Below are 19,909 nucleotides of genomic sequence, written 5' to 3' on the forward strand. Positions count from 1 at the left end.
ATGATAAAAATGTAAGTTTATAAAGGTCTACTCAAATTAACAAAAGCTGACTCAGAGATTTATACCTAACTACTTATATCTTTGTTAACTGTTCAACCCCAGATGAACGGGGAAAAATCATAAAGGAAGGACAGGACTGCTTCTAGGTGGAGAAAGTTTATTGTAGATAAAAGGCAGAGAAGAGCCAGAGGAGAAACCTCTGAGAGAGTCCAAGGTGGACAAGACTCTGAGCCGGGCCATGTGGGGAAAGGGGGAGGAAAATGGAGAGGAGAGGGAAGGGAACCAGCAGCCAGGAGGCCCAAAAGAGAGTAGAAGAAAAGACCAGGTAACCAACCTGGGTAGATTATAGAGGGAAGGACAGCTAGGGGTAGGGCGGTTCAGCCCCTGGGCTGGAGGAGTTTAGGAAGAGACTCAGGGAGGCTGGGAAAACCTGACAGCCAGGCCCACCTTGATTTGTTAAATAAGCACCTCAGCTGTTAGGTTTGAAACCTAACCAGCTTCAACATTCCTAGGTCCACCTCTGAACTTTCTGTTTCCCATGACTATTTCCCCAACACTACCGCACCACTGAGCCACTTGAGGGTGAGGGAGGGAGTGTGTGTGTGTGTGTGTGTGTGTTGTGGTGATGTGTGTGTGTGTTGTGGTGATGTGTGTGTGTATGTTGTGATGTGTGTGTGTTGTGATGTGTGTATGTGTGTGTTGTGGTGGTGTGTGTGTGTGTTGTGGTGATCTGTGTGTGTGTGTGTGTGTGTGTGTGTGTGTGGGGATGTGTGGTATGTGTGTGCGTGTTGCTGGTTCTCTTTCCACCTCTCTGTGGGTTCTGGGGAGCAAGCTAGGGTTGCTAGGCTTATGCTGTCTTGCTGGCCGTAGTGGCTTTAGTTTTGTGACACAATGTAGCACATGGCCCTCTCTTACTGCTCTTTCCTGGATGTCTTGCACCAGGCGACATATATTTGTTTCACATGTGTAGAGGCACAGCTGCCATGGGCATTCCAAGTGGCCTGGCCTTGACTTTTCAACTGCTCTGCTGTACCCTGGCACGCTGGAGCTAGGTCGAGTGCCCTCCTGGAGCACGCACTTTGAATTCCAAGCCCATTTCTAGGTTTGATGTTATCTATTGTTATTGCTGTAGATACAAGATGAGCTTGTTTTGTCTGTTTTACTTTTCTTCCTTTTTTTTTTTTTTTTTTTTTTTTATAAAGAGAACAGGGAAGGCATTGGGGTTTTTTTTTGTTCTCTAGCTCCGTTCTAGAACTTCCTGTCTCTGAGTGTTTGCATCTGTGGTTCTCGAGGTTTCAGATGGAGGTGATGGTGTCCCATCTACAGATACTTATCTTTTTTTTATTTTAATTTTTATTAATTACACCTTATTCACTTTGTATCCCCCCATAAGCCCCTCCCTCCTCCCCTCCTAATCCCACCTCCCCTCCCCCTTCTGCACGCATGCCCCTCCCCAAGTCCACTGATGGGGAGGTCCCCCTCTCCTTCCTTCTGATCCTAGTCTATCAGGTCTTATCAGGAGTGGCTGCATTGTCTTCCTCTGTGGCCAGGTAAGGCTGCTCCACCCTCAGGGGGAAGTGATCAAAGAGCAGGCCAATCAGTTTATGTCAGAGGCAGTCCCTGCAGATACTTATCTTTGCCTCTCTTTCCAGTCTGAATGTTTTCCCTTTACCATTTGCATTTGCAACAAAACTAGTTCTCGTTGATTCTCCTTCCTGACTGTTCTCTCCCGTCACCTGCCTCTTGTGTCTTTCCCTCTACAGCCTCCTTTTGACTTTCATGTCACGTTTGTCCTAAAACCTGCCCGCCCTTGGCCAACACCATCCCAATGTCCTGTCCCCACCCTTCCCCAACACCTGTTTTTCTCCTCACATCCAGTTACACACACACACACACACACACACACACACACACACACACACACGAGCCTTAAAAGCTAGAATCTGAATCTGAATCTGGGTGAGAACATGAGATTTATCTTTCTGTGTCACTCATTTTACAGATTCATCCATTTTCCTGAGAATTTCATAATTCCATGTTCCCTTTGTTTGTTGTGTCTATGTACTACATTTTTATTATGCACTCACCAGTTGATGGACATCTGTGCTGGTTTCATTGTCACTGTGAACAGAACAGCAGTAAGCATGGACGTGCAGAGCCCCGTGGTGGGACACGGAGTCCTTTGGGTACATGCCTAGCAGTGGTGTATCTGGGTCATGTGGGAGATATAGTTTTACTTTTTTGAGAAACTTCTGCACTGATTTCATAATGGCTCTGTTACTAGTCTCTCCAGCAGTGAAAATGTGTCCCTTTTCTCCTGCACAGACTGGCCATGGTGGTGGCCATCTCTGTTTCCTCCACTCGGGTGCTGGAAACAGTTGCATCTCCTCTGTGAGTTTGAGGCTAGCCTGGTTTACAGAGTGAGTTCCAGGCCCAGGCCAACCAAGGTAACATAGTGAGACCCTGTCTCAAAACAACAAAAAAAAACAAAACAGAAAATAGTTTCTGCACAACAGAGCTAAAAGACAACCTACAGAATAGAAAAAAAATGCCAGCTAAACTTCAGACAGGAATTTATACACATTTAAAAATTGAATGAAAGGAAGAGCAGGGGTTATCCTGGACTATGTAGGTGAGTCCAAAATAGTCAGATGAGCCCTCAAAGCCGTGAGAATAGAGGAGGAAGTCAGAGAGAGGCCAGATAAGGGAAGGACCTAGCATACCACTGCTGGCTTGAAGACTGGGTGTCCTCAGGGAATTCAAGAAGGAAATTAATTCTACAGTCATCAGTGAGCTCCAGCTGACAACCACCACCCCAGACCCATATAGACCCTGACCTGCAGAGGCTACCTCAGCATTTCTGGGCAATTAAGGTTATTAGGGTAGCAACAGGAAACGGACACACCTCTGGCCACATAGGTGAGGTCAGTGAAGCTGGTTTTCCTTCAGCTATGGAGGTCTTAGGGATGGAACTCAGGTGACCAGGCAAGTGCCTTTATCCATCGAGCCATCTCACTCTTCCTTTAACATTTTTTATGACAGTTTTTAATTTATTCATTCACTTATTGTGTGTGTGACCTCTACATTTTTAATTGTTTATTCTATGGCTAATTGCTTAATATTGTTACTTGCAGCAGCACATATTTAGATTTTACAGTCATGTCAGTATGCAGCCTAGGTAAAACATGCTCACTCTAGTTTCAGTCTGTACCCTCAGCCCTTCCTTACTGTTTCTTGTTCATAGTTGTGTTAAGGACCAAGTGATTGTTGAACGCTTGCTAATATTGCATTTCTGCATTTCTTTCTCTGTTGGTTTTTCTTTTAGGGTTGGGGTACCCTAAGGCACATCCCAGCCCTGTTATTAAGTCAGGGTCGCTATCCCTGGTTGTCCTCAAACTCACTATCTCCCAGGGTTTCAGACTCACACTGCCGAATGTATAGCCTTTCTGTTGGTTTTTGCTGTTTCATGTAGCTTTGCCTGTGTGCTTTGGTGTGTGTTATTGTGTCGGCGACACACCTGGCGGACGCACCGTAAGAGAGGAAGACAGCCTTTCTCTCTTTGTTTGGAGGTCAGGACATGATCGCTGAGCACCATGGGCCCACGAAGGCATGATGGTAGGAACACGTGTCATGAGTGGTCTCTACTGCCTGTGGCCTGGGACCTAGTTTACCCTTCAAAGGCACAACCCAAGTGACCTTTTTCCTGACCCAGCCCCACCTCCTGAAGTTTGGACTGCCAAATCAGTGCCACCAGTTGGGATGGGAGAGGGTGTCAAGTAAACAACACAGGATCCTGCAAACGCATTTCCAGCTCCACCCACACCAGAACACACTGGGATATGAAAATAAGGATTCCACTTCCAGGCATTTATTTATTTGAGGCATGGTCTCACAGATCCTGGGCTGACCCTGAACTCACTGCAAAGCGGAGGATGACCTTGGATTCCTTAGCCTCCTGTCTCTAAGCTCCAAAGTGCTGGGATCTCATATGTTCGTCCCCCATCCCCCCCCCAGTCCCCCATGCCCGCTTTATGTGGTGTTGGGCATCGAACCAGAGCTTTTCATGCTAGGCAAGCATGCTGGCAGCTAAGCCACACCCCCAGCCCACCAGTCTTAACAGCTGTGTGGTGCCAGCATGTTGTATTCTGACAGGTCAGATGGAAAAGCCCAGAAAGGGAGCTGAGGCAACTTCGATTTTTGCTTGTTCGTTCGTTCGTTCTTTCTTTCTTTCTTTCTTTCTTTCTTTCTTTCTTTCTTTCTTTCTTTTTCTTACTTCTTGTTCTCCCTCGAGTTAATTACTGTACCCAGAGCTTTGGGTTAGAAGCCCCAGCTGCCCAGGCTTGGCCACTGTCCTCTGCTCTCCTCACTGTGATAAACATGTGATCAAATACAACTGAGAGAGGAAAGTGTTTCGCTTGCACGTCCTGATCGTAGTCACCATGCATCATTGCACGAAGCATGGAAGAGTGCTGCTTACTGACTTACTCAGCCTGCTTTCTGACAGAACCTGGGACTGCCTGCCTAGGCGCTGCACTACCCACTGGGGGCTGGAACTACCCACATCAGTCAGCAATCAAGAAAATGTCACACAGACATGGCCACAGACAAATCTGATGGAGGCATTTCCTACTACCCTCCATGCATAGACATCAGCTTCGTTGCTGCCCTCACCTTCCCTCCCATCCACCGTTCATGGACACGGGCCCTTACCCTGTCCGGCATTTTGAGGGTAGGGAGGCAGAGACAAATACATCCTGGGGTATTCATGTGCCAATCTGTTACATGGACTGTTGCCTTGATCTTCCTTGGTTATGATTTACTTTCTAGATCTATAACAATTCTCCATCCCTATTTTTACCTCACAAAGTCCTTCTCTGAGGAGCCACACCAGCTGTATACACAGTCTGGCTGCCTCCATGTTTATTAATTCCGATCCACTTTCATTTGAATGGATTGTATGGAGTCATTTTCAGCAGGGCATGTAAACACAGTGTTGCCTTCCTGTAAATGGCATCTGGCAGAGACCTGCACACGCCCTGTGCACACAGCAACAATCTAAATCTGCCTCTGACATCTTGTGGGGCCAAGGTCCTGAGAATGTTAGGATGTCACCCCCTCCCTCTCCTTATCTCTTCTTCTCTGCCCCCATCTTCCCTCTCCTCCTCTTCTCCCATCTTCCTTTCTCTCCTCTCTCACCTTCCTCACCCCTTCTCCCTCCATCCTTCTTTTTCATTTTCTCTCTCTCCTCCCCCTTACTCTCCCCCTTCCTCCATTTCCTTCCGTTTGCACCTTCAGCAGCCTTCTCCTCAGACCAGAGGTGCCGTGAGTGCTTCCCATCGTGGCGCTCATGAATACTTCCCTGGCCGTTCGCTTGCTTTTCTTCTCCCTAGCTAGGAATGTTGAGTTCATCCAGTGCGTGGCCTGGCATCAGTTCCCAGTTCCTGTACTGAACTCGCCCCTTCCAGCCTCTGTCCTTTTCTTCTTTATTACTTTCTCGCCCCTGCTGGGTTTGCTCCTTTCAGGGCTACTTCTTCAGTTCTAGCAGCTTCTGGTTTCCCCTTGGGGATTTCCTTTTCACTGTGTCAGCTTTCTTGTCTTTTTAAAAACCTTATCATCTTCTCTTTGACGTCTTACTTCCATGGAGCCTGTCCTCTCTAAATTACTCTGAGCATATTAATACGGTTTTATCTAAAATGGCCTTACATTTTGAGGAGTGATTTTTCACCTAAAGTGTATTCGTTGTCTTTTTATTAACTTTTATCACTTTCCTTCCTTTCCTGAGAAGCTCTTACATCCAAGATAGATGTATTTCGTAAATCATGTGTCTTTGGAGAGGCCCATGTGTGTCTCTCAGCAGTGAGAACTGGTGTATTAGCTCTGCAGGCACAGCCATAAATTACTACAAGTTTGGATGCTCCAAACTGCACAGATTCAGTTGGGCTGCATTCTTTTTCTGGGGCTGGGAGGGCACCCTCCCTGGATCATAGCTTCCCACCTTCATCCAGGTGAGCACCTGACCCCTCTGCACCCGTAGTCCCTCCTCAAGTAGAGCCAAGGAATCATGTGATTAGATGGGGCTGAGCCCAGGAAGCAAGGACAACTGGACACACTGAGGTCCCTAATCTGCTCTATTGCATAGTCCTTTGCCTTCCGTGGATGCTGGGGATTGGGAGGTACTGCCACCCCGTCTGAGGTCAACTGACTGAATGTGCAGCTTATGGAAAATCTGGCAACAACACAGGACAACAAAAAGAAAAATGAGTTCATAATCAAACACATTATGAACCTAATGTGCCTCTGACAGCGCTCACCCATGTTGCATGGTATGACTCTACTGCAGCTTTGCCTCTGAACACATGCATGCACCTTGCTTTGTGTATGCCATTCTGCCATACAATGCCAAAGAACACTGCCTGAAACATCCAGGCTCAGAGAGGAGACTGTGGCATGTCATGAACCGCAGTGTTTGTGTGGCACTCCCAGGCTTCTACTCTTATGGAAACAAAGGCTGAATTATGGAAGGCAAAGGTGTCAGGTACTTCCTGCTGTTGTTCTTCAGCACGGAAGTAGCAGATTGGTGTATTTGAGGACTGCGGTGTATTGGGTGTGTTTGGATTTACAATTTGCTGCTTGTGATGCTGACTTGGGTTTTATTTTTAAATTGTTAAATTAGGGCCAGGGATGCAGCTCAGTTGATAGAGTGCTTCCCTATGAAACACCAGGTGCTAGGTTCAGTCCCCAGAGCTGTATTCAAGCTAGGTGTGGTGGCACACACTTGCTGTCCCAGTATTGGGGAGTAGAGGCAAGAAGATTAGAAGTTCAAGGTCATCTTCAGCTCTATCGGGAATTATTGACTAGCCTGGGCCCCATAAGACCCTGTATTTAGGGGGGAAATCATTCAATGAGGCAGGAGAGATGGCTTGATGGTTACAAACACTTGCTGCTTTTGCAGAGGACATGGGCTCAGTTCCCAGCATTGACATCAGCTGGCTCACAACCACTTGTAACTCCAGTTCCAGGAGATTAAAAAAAAAGAAAGAAAGAAAGAAAGAAAGAAAGAAATCACTCAGATATGGGCAGTAGTGGTACATGCCTTTAATCCCAGTACTTGAGAGGCAGAGGCAGGCAGAGCTCTGAGTTTGAGGCCAGCTTGGTCTACAAAGCAAATTCCAGGAGAGCTAGGGCTACACAGAGAAACCCTGTATCAACCAAACTAAAAGAAAAAAAATCACTCGAAGAATGTTGGCTTGAGATCAGGAAATGTGGAATTAAAGTGGTCAGTCTCACTCTGTCAGATGACTGTCCTCAAGCAAGCAAACAGCAAATGCTGGACAAGGTGTGAGAAAAGAGCAGCCTTTTCCACCAGTGGTAGAGTGTGGACTGCCAGTGCGGAGGTTTTCAGAAAGCTGGAAATAGTGTTCTCGTGTGCCCCAGCTATAGCACTCCTGAGTCCCCAGAGACGCCGTATCCTACCGAAGAGACACTCCATCATCTATGTTCATTGCTGCTTTGTTAGTAATAGTTAGGAACCAGCCCAGATGTCCATCAACTGATGGATAGATAGTGTGAATTTAGTACTGTAGTAGTCAGAGTTTTGTAGAGTAACAGAACCTATAGAATGAATCTCTCTCTCTCTCTCTCTCTCTCTCTCTCTCTCTCTCTCTCTCTCAGAATGACTTACAGGCTGTGGTCCAGCTAATTCAACACTGACTGGCTGTGAATGGAAGGTCTAAGAATCTAGTACTTGCCCAGTCCACGAGGCTGGATGTCTCAGCTGTCCTCAGCTGGAATCCTGAAATGTGTGGGCTGTAATGCCAGGAAAGGAATAAACTTTCTAGCAAGTGTGAGAGCAAGCAGACAGAGCAAAGGTGCCTTCCTCCATGTCCTCACGTGGACTTCCGGTAGAAGGTGTGGCCCAGATTAGAGATGGGTTTTCTCATCCAAAAAGATCTAGATGAAAGGTGTGTCTTCCTACCTCAGATCCAGATTAGAAGTGGGACCTCCTACTTTAAACTGAGCAAACCCCCCTCACAGCTGGCCCTCCATTTTGGGGTTTTAGTTAATTCCAGAGGTAGTCAGGTTGACAACCGAGAATCGCCATCACAAGTACCATACACAGTGGCGTTTTATCCAGCTCTAAAAAAAGTGAGATTATACAATTTATGGAAATATGATTTTTTTAAAGATTTATTTTTATGTACATTGGTGTTTTGACTGTGTGTATGTTTGTGTGAGCATGTCAGATGCCCTGGAAAAGGGGTTACAGACAGTTGTGATCTGCCATGTGGGTGCTAGGAATTGAACCTGGGTCCTCTGGAAGATCAGCTGGTGCTCTTAACCACAGAGCCATCTCTCCAGCCCAGAAATATGATTTTTAAGTGCTTTCTTATTTTTAATTACATGTCTGTGTGGGTGTATGTGTATGAGCGCAGCTGCCACAGAGGGGACTCAGGCTCCCAAGGGCTGGGGTTGCAGGTGGTTTGAGCTGCCGGATTCAGCATGCTGGGAACGGAACTCAGGTTCACTGCAAGGGTGATTAGCTGCTGGATCACCTCTCCAGCCCCAGAAAATACATCATTAGAAGAAGTAATTCAGGCTCAGAAAGTCAAAACACACCATTATTCACTCTCATATGCGGATCTTAGCTTCTGTTTTTATATACGTTCATCTGTATGGGAGTAGCAGACACAGGTGTCAGGGAGCTGAAAGAAGACTCGGGAGAGCAGGAGAGGGAGGCGAGGGCAATGTGGGCAAAGGAACAGCTGTGATGTGTACACAGATAGGGCAGGCTTACTCACCTCTTTTGAGGGAGGGAGGGCTCATGTGCGGACTAGAGATGGGGAGATTCAGGGGGGCCAAGGGTCAGCCAAAACCTGGTAGGTATTAAAATGTCTGGAAACCTGCTACTTTCCATTCTGAGATTTTTTTAAAAAAATAGAAAATAAAAGAAACAAAAGTGTCACTTTCCTGGGGAGGAAAAAATAATTTCCAGCCACATCCAAAATGGCCCTTAAACACAGTTTTGCCATTTTGTTGATGTGAGGTGGTGTTCTCACAATTAATTCTTGTAAGGTCAAAATGTCCATCCACGCTGTGTCCTGTGGCAGAAAACATTCTGCCACGATTAAATTCTCATTTGTATGCAAATTTGTTTTCCTCTTTAATTAAAGGTAAAATATGTTTTTGCTAAAGAATTGTTTTAAAATAAATTTCTTTATGTTTTATTATCAATAAATGTTTGATTAGCATGTCTACTAAATATGAAGGGTACCTAAACATGAAGGGTCACAGGGGTTGCGTGAACATTTCTCAGGAAAAGGGGCATGAGTGACAAAAGCTTTAAGAGTCTTGGTATGAGTCTCTTGGGGTTCCAGAAATCCTGCAGCAAATCCTGCCCCTGGGACTAAGGTTGGAGGCCTCAGGGGCAGCCACAGAGCTTGCCAGCTCTCCCAGGAGGGGAGGGGAGCAGGGAGTGTGAATATGGAATGTTCCTGTGAGGGAAGGTACACAGGTGTCACCGGCAGCTGGAGGAGGGAACCAAGCACTGGTTGTGTAAAGCAAATGACTTTTATGTCCTGACTCAGGGCGCCCAGCCAGTCCAGAGGATTAACAAGGAGCGGGTGTCCTGGGCTCTGGAGCACACAGGAAGGATGTTCAAGGATGTTCAATTTGATTTCAGGCAGGCTCGCAAGTGGATTCATCTCCACTCACCATGGAGGCCTTTAAAAAAAAATCATTTTCTAAAGGCTTTGTAAATAATTCCAATCTAATTTATTTGACCTTAGGACACAAGACAGGCACAAAATGTACAAAGACAGTTGTCAGTGGTAAATCTGCCCCTGTGTCCTAGCGCATCTCTCTCTGTGCTTCACTAGCACTGTGCTGACCCTCTGTCCTCCCTCCTTCCTCCTCTCCTCTGCCTCTTCCCCTGACACCCTCTCAGCTTTGGACTGAACATTCTGGTGATTAACTCAGAAAGGGATTTCAGCCATGAACTGCCCCCCCAGCCCCCACCCCAATTCAGCCAAAAAGAGGGAAATGTCCTCAGGTGAGTCTGCCCGGCGTGAGGACAAACACTGGAACTGTAACTCTGGTCCGGGTGCGATGCTGGTCATAAAACACTCCAGTTTGGTGTTGCTGGCTTGACACTAGGAGAAAATCCTGGCAGAATTATAGCCACGAAGCCAGTCTAGGGATACAAAACAGAAACCTATAACTCAGATACAAAAACAATCTCCGAAGGCCCAACAGCCACCCACCCTCCTCTTTTTTTTTTTTCCAGGAGGATTCAATGAAATTAGAATAAAATAAATTTACATATATATCAATTTTATTATTAAAATATATTCACACTAGTAAATAGAGTTATTGGAGAAGGGCAAGCTTGTCTGTGCGCCAGACTCAAAAATAGACCTCTTTGGCTTATCAGAAAACAAAGTTATTGTCTCCTCACCAAATATAAATCTCCTCTTCGAGCCAATAAGTGCAGTGTGTTCAAATGCAATGCTTTGTCAGGCTCCCACCTCATAAACCCACAGCCCATAATAGTAAATTACATTCCGCCGAGCAGTATCAATCTCTCTGTTCTAATACCGCATGGTGAGGGAAGCCCAGCAATTGATGTGTCGAGAGGAAGGAGAAAAAGTTATTTGAGAACAAATAAAATGGGCTATAAAGTTTGTTAAAACGTAATAATAATAGGGGAGAAACAAAGAGAGCCGCTTCCGAGGCTGCGCACAGAGGCCTGCCCTCGGCTCGCTGTGAAATAATTCATCTCAGGCTGCACGTCTGCAGCCATGTATTTTCTTTAAGATTCACTGTGGGGGCGGGTATGACTCTGAAGGATGCCTGGAAGTCTGTTGTCTCAGACAGCTGGGTATCTGAACCCCTACTCTTCCCTGAGACCCTAACCCTCAGCGCTCCCATGGGCTCAGTCATAATCAGGGACCCTGGACAGGGAGGTGAAAGGCAGGACCTGGATGGATCTCAGTAGAGTGCCATTTAGAAGAGCACTAGCAAGGGCTTGGACGGTAGCTGTCCTCTCCCGTGCCCCTCTCTCTATCCCATCAGGTTAATTTTAGGACCATCAAGAACACTCTAGAATGTTCCCCATCTGTGACTTAGACTGTGCCCAACTGGAAACTGCTGTCTAGATTCCTCTGAGGGAGTGGTGGAGTCTGAATTCATAGTTTTTATGTTTTCTAAGTTATGTGTGTCTTGCGTCCAGAGGTTGGCTTGTCTCTAGCAAGGCCAAGGGCTCTCTCCTTGTAGCTGTCAGCATCCTGTTGGTTCTGGTTGCTGATGTTTTCTGCTAGACAGGCACTTCACATAGTTGTTGCCTCCAAGGAGCCAGAGAGCAGCTGCTATGGAGAGAGGGGCCAGCAAACCAACCCTGTGTGCATGGGGCTGAGGCAACGCCAAAGGCAGCCTGTCGGAGAGCCAGCCCTTCCAGATAAGCCTTCTTTATGGTTTCCCTGGGACCAAGGCATCCTTGGGTCCCAGGAGGGTAAGCACCTCTTTCTCTCTCCCCATCTGTCCTCTTCCAATTTCCCATTCACTCTTTTGTCTTTAACTGCTCCGAGGCTCATTTCTCTACCTAGGTTATGGCTGTCCTCCTCCTCACCCCTCCTCCCTTCTCTTCCTCTTCTTTCCCCTTTTCCTTCCCCTATTCCTTCTCTCCCCTTTTCTCCATCCTCTTCTGCTCCTTTAAAAAAAAAGTCATTCATTTATTTTTAGTTACTTAAAAAGCTTTTACAATGTATTTGTTTTACCTGCTAGTCATGGCCGTGGTGTCACACACCTTTAATCTGAGAACTTGGGGGGCAGGGACAGGTGGATCACTATGAGTTCAAAGCCAGCCTGGTCTACATAGTGAGTAGCCAGGGCTGCATAGTGAGACCCTATCTCAATAAAATTTTTAAAAAGTATTTTATATGTATGGGTGTTTTGCTTGCATGTATGTCTACGAATCACCTGTGTGCCTGGTGCCTGCAGAGGCCAGAAGAGGACTTTGGTATTACAGACCGTTTGAACTGCCATGTAGGCTGGGAATTGAACTCAGGTTCCCTGGGAGAGTAGCCAGTGCTCTTAACCATTGGGTTTTAATTTTATAATATTGGACTAAATAAGACCATTTTCACTAAGCATACAACATGCATTGGGTCTGCGCACTTTGCTTTGCTATCCTCCCCTTCCTCACTTGTCCCAGCTCCTGTCAGTTCCCTTCATTCCTCTGACATGTCCCTTCTACTTTCATATCATCCATGCAGAAATGATTTTATGAATATGGATATGAATTCATAATCTATTCATATATATATGGAGAGAGAGAGTTTTGAGCCCACAAGTGAGAGCATTCGTCTTTCCCTTCTTTCTTTCTTTCCTTCTTTCCTTCTTTCCTTCTTTCCTTCTTTCCTTCTTTCCTTCTTTCCTTCTTTCCTTCCTTCCTTCCTTCCTTCCTTCCTTCCTTCCTTCCTTCCTTCCTTCCTTCCTTCCTTCCTTCCTTCTTATTTTTCTTCTTATAGTTTGGTTTCTCTGTGTAGCCCTAGCTGTCCTAGAACTCACTGTGCAGACCAGGCTGGCCTCAATCTCAGAAATCCAGTTGCCTCTGCCCCTGAGTTCTCAAAGGTGTGTGCCACCACACCCGGCACACACAGAGTACATCATTTAGCTCCTTGGACTTTGTGATGCACTAAACACTGAGGTGACCTGTTGGCCTGGAGTCCTCCACACAAATTCCCAGGAGTGGTGGAGCTGGGACCTGGGGAAGATCTTTGTAGGGCCTCCATACTGACTTCCATAAAGGCTGGATGAGTTTACACTACCCCAGCTTTGTATACATCCTTCCAGCATCCGTTGTTTGTCTCCTAATGACTGCCACTCTGACGGGTGGGGGAGAGGCTCCGTGTACTAGTTTTTACAAGATTTACTTTTATCTTACATTATGTGTATGTGAGTGCTGAGCCCATGGAGGCCAAGAGGGGGTGGAGGATCCCCCAGAGTTGGAGTTACAGATGGGGAAATGAACTCCAGTCCTCTCCCAGAGTAGCACTTACTCTTAATTGCTGAGCCCCCCTGGCAGCCCCTCGGTGCATTCTTATTTGCACCTCTCTAATGACAGTTGAAGGTGAACATTTTGCCTGTGTTTATCTGTCATTTGTACTTCATCTCTTGAGACCTGTCTGCTCATCCCCTTATCCCCCTTAGTCACTGATTGCTTGTTACTATTTCTGAGTTTGAGCAGGGTGCTTTCCCTCTCTTCCCCTCCTCCTCCATGATGAACAGGGATAAAGACCTCAGGACTGGATTTTTATGGAGTGATAACTGTGTGCCCTTCTTCCATCTCATCAACTCTGTTCCAAAAAGCAGGTTTACCCACGGCCGACGCCTGCATTAGAAAGGCCGGCTCCTGGCAGAGGCCAGCGAGAAACCCCGCTCTGAGCTGTCACTGATCCCAGCAGTGGGTTGGTGTGAATCCTGCAGCCACATTGAACCTGCTTCCTTGTCTGTTGAATGAGGCAGCAATCACTACTCTCAACTTCACAGCACCCGTGCTCTAGGGAGTGGAAGGACCTTGTGTTTGTGTGCATGTGTGCACACGAGTGTGTGTGTGTGTATAAGGGGGTGATTGATAGTAATTCTGCAGCTGCAGGAGGCCTCCACATGGTCCCCACTAGGAAGACCCCTCAGACATGGAGGGTGCAGTTAAGATCTCTCATGTAGGAGGTTGCACACACCCTCCTGACACCAGTGGGATGTTTGTCTATATAAACATGTGTAAACACATTGCTTAATGACAGTCACCAGGCACCATTTAGTCCCAGCTCAGCAGAAGTGGAAATGGCGGAATCATTTCATGCCAGAGATGACCACCCACGAGGCCACACTAGTGTGAACAGCTCCTTGTCATTATTATTAATTATTAATTAGTTAAGACAGGGGCTCCTGTAGCCTAGGCTAGTCTCACACTCCCTGTGTAACCAAGATTAGCCTTAAACTCCTGATCCTCCTGCCTCTACCTCCCAAGTGCTGGGACAACAGGTGTGAATTCCAAACCCAGCTAATTCTATTAACCTTTAAATCATGAAATGTTTTGCTACACTGTGAAGTCCAGAACTGAATTGGCAGGTAGTTCGTATGGCCTAGCTCTCTCGGTTTTCAAAGCTTGTTACTTTTCATTCCCTGTGACAGGTTCCTTTAGAGAACAACACAGTGAAGCCCTCCGATAAGGACAGGGCCTCTTCTAATCGCTCCAAAGTAAGGATGCTATCGCTCTTAAGAGTGCAGCAATAAGAGCAAAGAAAAATTAAAATGCAAAGTAGGCTTGCTTGTGCGAAACACAGGCGTCCTCTCTCTCTCTCTCTCTCTCTCTCTCTCTCTCTCTCTCTCTCTCATTATCACTTGGTCCTTCCAGGAAGCTTTCACATCTCTGAGCTGATCCTTATGTGGATTAGGGATAATAAACAGCCCATTAATGAAGGCCTGAGTGAAGAAATGGAGTCGGACTGCGCAGCAGAACCCCGCAGCTGGCGGAGGTTAATAACTCCATTACCGCAGCTCCACGCCTGAGCTGCCCGACCAGCAGGGTGTTAGCCTTATCTTACTCCTCATTAATTGAGCTAATAGAACCCAGGTGACCCTAGCTTGCTGCTGTCGTCACAGAGTCTGCCAGACATGGCCGGAATACATATCACCAACTGGACTGGGATGCTTCTGGCTTGGTCGGGCTCCATTCTCGAGGACCCGTGAGCTGCAAGCCCAGCCTCTAAGCAGAGCTCTCTGCCACGGGCTCTCAGCATCAACGGATTGTTTTCCACGAGCAAAGCACAGCCCGGGCCCGATTGGCAGGTGTCACCCTGGCCTTGCAGGCCTCAACTTTTCAATGGATGGCTCTGGCCTCATGCCTGTAATTCTAGCATTTGGGAAGCTGAGGCAGGAGGATTTCCATAAATTAAAGGCCAGCCCGGACTTCGGGGTGAGATTGTCTCAAGGAGACACCACACACACACACACACACACACACACACACACACACACACAGGCTTTGGAGGAAGTAACAATTATTTCAGCAAAGGTGCAAAAAGTCATATTTTTTCTCTTTAGATATCAAGGAGCCAGGTAAACCCATAGCACAGGAGCCTCTGAAATCACACAGACACTGGTGTCCATATGTACAAAAGGTGTAGGCCCTTCTTCCATACCTGCAATCACTTCAGAGTAAGGATCCTTCAGAGTCCAGGTGTGTCCAACCTGTGGCCCACGAGACACACGAGACCAAGTGCATTGGGGCCAGCACAAAAATCTCACTTACCTTGTGGTGTGTGTGTGTGTGTGTGTGTGTGTACATGTACACGTACATGCATGTGAGACTTGATTGCACAGTTCTTAAGTGTGAACTTTGTATATGGAATTGCCATGTTGCAAGGTAAAAAGTTGGGCATGCCTGACTGGTAGACGTGACATGGTGACAGCAGATAAATGAAAGCCCAGGCTCTGCCACTCACAGTGAAAGGGAGCTGCCAAGTGGGCCAGGTGAGGTCATGCCCAGACACAGCTCCCAGAGTTCATGAGTGCAGGCAGGTGTGTTAGAAAGAGTTCCAGGCCTTTCCATACACTGGCTAATTCAAATCATTTCTAGACTCCAGGCTTCGGACTCATGTAGGGCTCTGGTAAGGGCTGTGCTGGGGTGGGGCTTAACAAACTTCCTGTGAAGGGGAACCAGAAAAGTTTAAAATTTTGCTTACTTTTAATCGTGTGTATCTGTGTTTCTGTATGAACGTCACCATGTTCAGCCTGTGAAGGCTGAAGGTATTATTAGGTCCCGTGGAGCTCAGCCACCTGACGGGGCACTGGGCACTGGACTCAGGTCCTCAGTGGGATGGTTTGTGCTTGACCACATGAAATCAAAGCTCACACAGGAGCCCGGCTCCCCATATCTCTGCATCCTGCCGCCCGGTGAGCCTCCTGGGTCTCCATGCAGCACCATGTGGGTCCTGCGCTGTTTGTCGTCACTGTCGGCAGTGACCTCACAATGAAGAGGCACCATCGCCTAGGGCTGCAGAGGTGCTTGTCACCCCTACTGTGTTTGGAGCTGGCCCTGTGACTGTGGCTCTCAGCAGGCCTCACTGAAGCAAAGCTAACTGCCATGCTGGTAAGCCACTTCCGGGGGTGCTGGGGCTGAGGCAAGACGCCCGAGTGCCAGAGCCCTGTGAGGTCTGAGGTCAGAGGGCAGGCTGCCTCAGGAGGTGAGGCTGAAGCCGGGTACACCCACCCGGGCCTCATGCCCGAGGTAGTGACCAGTTATAGCAGTGAGGGGCTGTCAGCCCACAGTCCCTGGAGCTGTAGCATTTTAATCTTTCAGTAAATAAGAAATGGAGCGGACAATGAGAATGTTCCCATTATTTTCCTGCCAAGAGACTGTTGACATTTCACCACTTATTTCCAATGTTTGTTAAGAGAGAGTCTGTGGAAGAGATGGGGGCAAATGGAGGGGGCTGCACCGCTTTTTCCTGGGTTAGAACTTGATGACAGTCTGTTACTAGGTTTGTGGTCTCAGAGAGCACAAGAGCAATTACTTTGGAAACAATGGCATCAGAATTGTCTGCTACCTTTAACCTCTACCTGCAGACACGAGGATTTTGCAGTGTTAAAATCTGTGAGGCTCAGAGACAGAGAGGCTCAGAGACAGAGAGGCCAGAGTGGCTACAGCCATGGCTCTGTGGGCCCCGTGAGGAAGCGGGGGCTTGGGAAGGGTGCTGCCTGGTGCCTCAGATTGGTGGGGAGAGGTGAGCCTCGGAGCAATGGCCAGTACTTTGGGGAATCACCCGGTCTTAAGAGACCCTGCAGAGCAGGGCTTGGTGTAATCTTTTCTTAAACATGACTTTGTGAGCTAAGAGCAGAGCCAGTAGGATGGCTCAGTGGGTAAAAGCACTTGCTGCCAAACCTGATGACCCGAGTTTAATCCCTCAACCCAAAAGAGAACACACATGAAGCCAGAGGTAATTCAGTGTTGTCCCTCACTGCTGGCAAGCTTTTCCTAAATGTAGTCCAGAGGTGTCTAGACCTGCCTGTAGCGCCGACCCCACTTTGCTGCATGCTGTCACGGTTAATCATCCTCTTGGTTAGATTCAGAAAGTCGGCCGGCTTTTCCAGACAGGCTTTGCTGAGGTGGGAAGAGCCACCTGGAAGCCTCCAGCCCCATCCCATGGATTAGCAGCCCAGACTGAATGCAAATAGGAATGCAAGCTGAGTGGCAGTGTTTGCCGCTGTTTCCTGACTGTGGATGTGAGGAGGCTAGCTGCTGTATGACCCTGCCTCCATGGCTTCCCCACCAGGATGGGCTGCATCCTCAGACAGCGAGCCGAAATAAACAATCCCCCACCCTTACGTTGCTTCTAGTCAGGTGTTTGGTCATATGGAGGAGAAGAACGGTTGGTACAATATTCCAAGTACACATGCCATTTCGAGAGAAAGAGCCTTCTGGACTTCCCGTGTCAACGGCTACTGAATCTCATGGCTACTGAACCTCATGGCCATAAATGGACCCTCTGCCCAACCCCAAGGCCCACTCTCTTCTCTGACAAAGCCCCAGTTCTTCTCCACCCCTTCCCTATGGAGTCCAGGCTCTCATTAGTCCAGCCAATGCCTTGCATCCAACCAGAACCAGGTTGGCCCACGCTAGCAGTGAGTAAGACATCTGGGAAGATAAACATGCCTTCTGCAAGGCAGAAGTCAGATCAAAGCAATCTCCTGCCTCAGGTGGAGAGTGACAGGTGACCTTTAACAGAATGGAGCCCAGGGTAGTTGGCATTTGAGTGGCGCCATGATGGAGATGCCCCCATTTGAGACAGACATGATGCTCAACCGTTAACTTAAATTCATTTCCTGGAGACAGGCAAGCAACCTGGCAATCTCAGCCGACTTGGGGAAATGGTGTTTGTTTTTCTTTACTCAGAGGAGACTCAGGAGACGTCAGTGTGGACTTCAATTTCCAGCTTCCTCAGAGGTATTAAATAAAGGGCTGAACTGCTGAACCCAGCCTCCGGTGGGAAAGCCAAGGCCCCTGCCAGATGAGGCAGCACGTGGTGGGCTGTGTGAGGCTGCTCTGCCTAAATATCAGCTAAACCACTTAATATCAAAAACTTTTAAGCAAAGTCTTCCACAAATAGAAGTGCAGCTTTCCTTTTTTTTTTTTTTTTTTTTTTTTTTTTTAAGAGCTTGTGAAACTGCAGGCACTACTGTCCACTGTTGAGATCCCAGAAGCCCCTGCATGGACACGTGGGCCAGAGCCACCCACCCCAGGCTGCTTCCAGGCAGGGTTTTCATTAGGGCCCGCAGTGTGGAACCTCTGTTTTGGTCCTGCCTCTGCCTTTGGAGAGTGTATTCTGGAAACTGTTCCAGGCAAGTGAGAAGCCCAAACCTGCTCCTTCCCACCTGACTCCTTGTGCCTCCACTCACCTGCGTACTTCTAGTTCCCTAAACATGGCGTTTCTCCAGTCAGATCCCTGTGGTTTTTCACACAAACCCTGTCTTTTCTAAAGTCCTAACTCAAACACAGCCTCCTATTGGAAGCCTGTCCTGAGGTCTCTCCAAGCTCCACACAAGCACAGAACTAAGCTCACTGTTCTTGCTGTGACATGTCAGCAGTTACATCCGTGGAACGTTTGCTAGGCAAAACCCATTTGAGTTCTCTGGACACAAAAGGAGACAACACCCAGGATGCCTTGCCATCATGTGTCTTACATTCTGGCTGGAGCGAGAAAGGCCATTGACAGACAGCATGCACACAACTCGCCAGGTTCTACGGGGAGCAAGGAAGATAAGATGGATGCCTAGAAGGGAGAGGAAAGGGATGCATTGGATAGAAGGCAGCCAGGGAAGGCCATTGGGATATAGAACAGAGGCCTGCTGCGGTTAAACAGGCGAACGGTGAGATCTGTCTCCACTGTGTTTTACTGTATTTGTGAGTGCTAAGGCACTAAACCTGGGGCCTTACACACTAGGCAAGCCTCTACCACTGAGCTGCATTCCAAGCCCCTCTGTTTTAATAGGATAACTCAGGTCAGGTATGATAGCTCAGGCCTGTAGCCTCACCACTAAGGGTTCAGAGGCAATAGGCTGCCAATAGCTTGGCCACCATAGCAGAGCCGGCTCCTCCCAAGTCTCTCTTCTTGGCTTTACACTCCCTTGTAGCCGTACCCTCACCTGATCACCCACCTGTGCTCGTGTGGCCAGGCGTCTTGGCATGTCTGTGTTCCCTCTTCTTAAAGGAACACACAGAGCATCTTGGCTCAGCCCCTGCTTGTCATGTGTACCTGGTCACCACTGCAGAGCCCTGTGTTTGTTTACCTCTGAGGCTCTGGGGGCAGAGCTTGCCCATGTCAGCTGCAGGGGCCTGGTCAGCACCTACAGAACACCCAGGAGGATCTGTGTAAGTGTGGAGCTGTGGGTGGGGCAGGGGTGGGTGCAGCTGCTGGGCCTCTGGCTCACTCATACTCAGTGCAGTAGTGGCCCTGGGTTCTGGAAGTGAGCTCCCACCATACTCATTTCTTGGTTCCAAATATGAGGTGGCTGGGCAGTGCCCTGCCTGTTCGGAAAAGGTGAGAGCCCTGAGGGAATTTTGGTCAGAATGTTCTAGGTAGGTGGAGACCCGAACCAGTCAGCTTTCCTCAGAGCATTGCCAAGCTTAGCTCTTTCCTTCCTGGGAGGCCCTGGGTGCATCCATCAGGGTTGCTTTGGTTTTAAAAAAAATTATTTATTTTTGTTTTATGTACATTGGTGTTTTGACTGCATGTATATCTGTGACAGGGTGTTGGATCCTCTGGAACAGGAGTTACAGACACTTGTGAGCTGCCATGTGGGTGCTGTAAATTAAACACAGGTCCTCCAGAAGAGCAGCCAGTGCTCTAAC

General features: G+C 47.9%; 1 protein-coding gene across 7 annotated transcripts in view; it reads left to right on the top strand.

The window, feature by feature from the left end:
• Ak8 (adenylate kinase 8) overlaps positions 1-19,909 on the top strand; it is a 105,119-nt gene that overhangs the window by 55,915 nt on the left and 29,295 nt on the right. The window lies entirely within an intron of this gene.

Source organism: Meriones unguiculatus, chromosome 8 (genome assembly GCF_030254825.1).
Source record: "Meriones unguiculatus strain TT.TT164.6M chromosome 8, Bangor_MerUng_6.1, whole genome shotgun sequence".
NCBI classification, from domain to species: Eukaryota; Metazoa; Chordata; class Mammalia; order Rodentia; family Muridae; genus Meriones; species Meriones unguiculatus.